Consider the following 5,044-nt stretch of genomic DNA (forward strand, 5'->3'; position numbering starts at 1 on the left):
TGAAAGTGATTACGCCTAGAATTTGGATCTTCAGGGAAAATCGGGTTTTCTTGGTTTTCCTCGATACTTATTCATTAAAATCGACGGTGTGAATTCCGGTTCTCACAGTTTGCAAGTTGCATACTGCTCCCACTGTTGACAAGAAGGCTCTCCCAAGTAGTAGAGAAGAGTTCCAGTTTAATTTGATGTCCAAGACATGGAAATCAACTGGAACTAGGGCATTGTCAATCTGCACCTCTAGGTCTCTCACAGTTCCTCTTGAGTTCTTCTGGGAACAATCCACAAAAGTGAACAATTCCTACGAAGGCTCTACCTGCAGACTCAGATGGTCTGCCATAACCCTAGGTAGGATGCTGACTGATGCTCCTGTGTCGCACAAGGCATGTGGGAATTCAATACCATGCACTGTGCATGGTATGGCAAATTGCCCAGGATCACTCTTCTTCTTCAATGTAATGCTTCTCCTCATCTTTTCTCTAGCTTCACAGAACATTCTCCTAATGTCTTCTTCTTTCTCTCTGGTTTCTTAGAAGAACATCCACAATCTGTGGTTGTAATAAGCTTCTTCGTATGTCTTATGTAGAGGAATCCTGAAGACTCTCTTTTGGAAATTTTCCTTTTCCTTTTCATTAGCCCCCCTCTTCAGATGTTTCGCCACTTTTTCCTTTCTTCTCCTTAGGGTTCTTCCAGTAGAAACCCTATCTTCTTCCATGGGATCATCTCCATCATCTAAAGGTGTCCTGACAGGCTCTGGTGGTTGTTCTGAAGGTTTAGGTTTGGGCCTGAGTGTGTTAAGTCATGCTACATCTATCTTCGGCATCTGCACTCGGTAGGTAATAGGTGCACGTCGATCGATAGGCGGTGATGGTTGTCGATCGATATTAGCTTCTGAGTGTCGATCGACGTTGCTGTTGGTATGTCGATCGATTCGGACATTGTCAGGGTTGGGCGGATGTGGGTGTTTTGCTGTGAACTCCTCGTGAGTTAGAATCTTCACGGCATTGCAAGACGCGGTTGACTCCGTAGGCGTTGTCGATCGATGCTCTGGTACTCCTGTCGATCTATTTGAGTTGGTGTATGTCGATCGATGCTCGGTGTCTGGTGTCGATCGACACCAATGTGACCCGCCGAAACTCATCAAAATTTCTACCTCGAAATCGCCTTCTTGCAGCTTCTCTTCTTTCACCACTTGCCAAAAGTCATCCTCAATAATGGCATTTACGTGGTGCTTCATCACATCATCCCCTACTCCTCTTATTGAAGCTTCCTGCCGCCTAATAGCATCTCCTGTCTGCACAACCTGTATCTCCATCTTCTTCACATGAGAGCTCAAAGTCTCAAACTTTGTGTTCCGATTGGTGTAGACAGAATCTATCTTCCCATTGAAGTCCACAGTCATTCGTTGTTGTGCCTCAAGAACCCTATCGAGCATCTCTTCAATCTTGCTCTCTTGAGTAGGCGGCGGTGGCTTCGGGTAGTAGGAACTTCCAAAATTCATGTTGTTGTTGTAGCTGTTGTTGTAGGGTTTCTGGTACTGCGAATTTTGGTTGAAGTTACTGCTATTTCCATAGGATTTTCTGTTTCAACCCTGGTTTCCTTAGAATCCAGCTACACCAATGTAGTTTACTTCTTCTTCCTCTTCTCTACCCTCTACAGCTTATGCATCTTCAACAAAGCTAACTTGTTTCTTGAGAAGCTTGTGAACACTGTCCAGTTTTGCCTTCACCTCATCCATCTGATCATTCCCAAGGATGGTGGCAGATCTCTTCCTCTTAAAATCAGTGTTCTTGGTGCTATTGCTGGATGCTAGTTTTCAATCACCTTGACTGCCTCCTCTGGACTCCTGGTGTTGAAGTTTCCATTGCTGGAAGCATCAAGAGCCATCTGGTACTGCACCGCGATGCCTCTGTAGAAAGTACTGAGTAGTTGTACTTCATTGAATCCATGGTGTGGACAGTCTCTCTGGTAGGACTTGAATCTGATCCAAGAGCCTCAGAATGATTCTGCAGGCTCCTGAGTTAATATAGCAATCTTGCTCCTCAAGTCCTCAACACACGCCTCATCAAAAAAATTGCATAAGAATGCATTCTTGATGTCGCTCCAGGATTTAAGAGAACCTGGTTGTAACTGCTTGAGCCAATGCAGAGCCTCTCCAACAAGTGAATATCTGAAAAGCTTGCATAATAGGTAGTCCTCAGAGACTCCCTCAACTCTAATAGCAGAAATCAGATCCTCGAACCTCTCCAGATAGTCCAAAGGATGCTCGTGGGATAGTCCATGGTAGAGTAACTGTCCCACAAGTGTGTAGTACTGCGCTTTCAACTCAAAATCCCTCTCAATGGTGGGAGGAAGGATGGCTGATCTGTTGGTGTAGTAGCGATCTGGACGGTTGTAGTCAGCCAACGTCCTGGGTTGCGCAGCCCCATCTACAGGTAAGGTAGTACCTGTAGTAGTAGCATCAGGCTCAGAGATTGCAGCCTCCTGAGCATTTATTCTCTGACCTGCTGCATTACGCAGATGACCCTCCTGGTCATGCAGGTCTCCATTGTTGTCCCGAACAAGTATCAAAGGCGCAACCATGTCTCGCGGTTCAGTATTGATCGATGTCCAAGATGGAATGTCGATCGATTTCGGGTGAAGGGTATCTGTCGACGGAAGGTTTGTGTTGTCGATCGACAGTGGTGAGCGAGAATCGGTCGACGGGACTGGTGTCTGGGTCGACGGTGGTTGAGCGGAATCGAGCGACACGGAAGTGTTGTTGTCGGTCGATAGGGAGCGCGCTTCCTTAGGGATCGTGCGTTCCAAACTTGCAGGATCTGGTGAGAATATCAATTGGGATTCCTTGTTGCTTATGGTACTGCTGAGCATGTACCTGAAAATCAAAAAAAAAATTCTGTCAGAATACTTAACAAAAATTAGAAAATAGGCGATCAAAGCTCCCCGGCAACGGCGCCAAATTTGATACCACTCAAATTATCCTAAGGAGTGATTTATACTCTCTCAAATAAGAGGTCGAGTTGTAGTACTTAGTGATCGAATTCACAGGGAGCTAGGGAACCTAAGGATTCTAATATGATTTGTTAAGCAAAGATGTTTTAAGAGTTTTAAAAGTAAATTGCAATTTTATATTGAACAAGTGTTTGTTCAATAGCAGGTTTTTGAGGTTTTGGTGCTTAAAAATAAAATCGCTAGACTTTGGGTTTTTATTCAGGAAATTTGGAATTATAATCCTATAGATGCCTAATGAGTTGCATGCATGATAATGTAAAGCTCAACTATTTGATCAACAAGTCTTTCGGCTCTTGCGGGCATTGACATGTTGTCTATTAACTAGATATATGATCTCAACTCTCGTTATATTGATCTTTAGAAAGTGTCGATCGATATTCCAATGGGCGTATCGATCGATATACCTTTTGCACCGTCGATCGATTATTCAAGTGTGATATCGATCGACGCACTCTAGTCAAGCGTTATGCGCAGGTTGAATGAATGCTTACTAAACTCACTAGATCAGCTCTCGCCTTGCTCAGAGCAAGAAACATAGCTCTATTAGAATGTTTTCAGGATGAGAATTAAGCTATTGCTTTTATCAATCAATCCAAGGGCAGGTTCTAGGTAGCTAATCTAGACACACGCATTAATGAACAATCCTAAAGATGATTATCACAACTCAGCAATCTGTAGTTGGGGCTAATCCCTCCGAACCTATTTAAACCCTAAAATATAACAAGAGAACTACTCAGACATGGCTAAGCAATTCATAGCAGCAGTTAAATATAAAAACTTCATAGAATAATAATATAGATATCAATGGAGTTCCAATCACAAATTATAACTTTGGATCTTCTCTCCTATCTATCAATAAAACAATGAAACACAAAGAAAGCACACTTTGCCTCTAACATGGCGGCAAAGCTTATATAATTAGGGTAAAAACTCGTCAGGGGCAATCTTGTAAAATAGTGAAATCTTGGGCTTCAAGTTGGCTATGACCATACGGGCTTCCTGCGCGTTTCGCTGTCGATCGACACCATGTCTTATGTATCGATCGATTCCAGCTCTCCAATATCGACCGATAGTCGATCTCGATGGTCATCTCATGTGCTTGCTCCAAATATCTCCAAAATGCTCCAAAATCATCTCTTATCTCCAAAATATTCATGATCTTATAAATATAATAAATAGACTCTATAATAATATAATTATTAGTAAAAATACCTATAAACTATGGATGAAAATGGGTCAAATCCATAGTCTATCACATCTTCCGTCTCTTACTTCTCCGACCGAGAAGGAGGCCTACGCGAAAGTGGCGGTCGTGAGATCTAAGGTCCGATTTCTGCTTTCTTTGTTTCTAGGAGATGTATTGAGGTTCTTATTTGTCAGCTTTGTCTTTTTTAGGTTATGGAAGCCATCAATGAGTATGTTGTAGCGATGGAGGATCGCGTTGAGGTTTCTCGAAATGACAAGGAGATTGAGAGCATCGGTTATGAGATCAGGAGACTTTCGGCGGAGCTTGAAACTACCAGGCGCGAGGGAGAAAGGGATGCTAAGAGGATCGAGGCCTTGACCGACGACTGGAGGAGGACTTGGCAGGAGAACGCAACTCTCGTGGCCAGGTCGTGGCTCAGAGGGACAGGATCGCGGAGCTCGAGGTCGAGAGGGATCCTAGAGTCTTTGAAGGATAAATGGGCGAACAAGAAGAAAGAGGCGTCGGCTGAGATCCAGTTGCAAGAGGTGGTTGCCAACATCGACCTTCTAAACGAGCTCAAGGATGGGAGCTTAATTGTGGATGCTGAACTTGCTCGTTTGAAGGAGATGGAGAGGGACTGCGAAGGCCTTGTTGCTTTCGCTGCTGTATCGTATTGGTCAATCTCCGGGCTCGATCTTCCTCAGATTTCTGAAGACTCAGTGGATCAAGCTGGAGGGTCGTCTGTTCCCGATGGAGTCAATTCTAGTTAATCTTTCTGTTTTGATATTAGTTTTTGTATCAGATTCTTTTGTTTTCCGTGATCTTTGGTTGCGACGTTTCGATTAGAAT

The sequence above is a fragment of the Brassica napus genome, chromosome C3 (genome assembly GCF_020379485.1).
Source record: "Brassica napus cultivar Da-Ae chromosome C3, Da-Ae, whole genome shotgun sequence".
In the NCBI taxonomy this organism is placed as follows: domain Eukaryota; kingdom Viridiplantae; phylum Streptophyta; class Magnoliopsida; order Brassicales; family Brassicaceae; genus Brassica; species Brassica napus.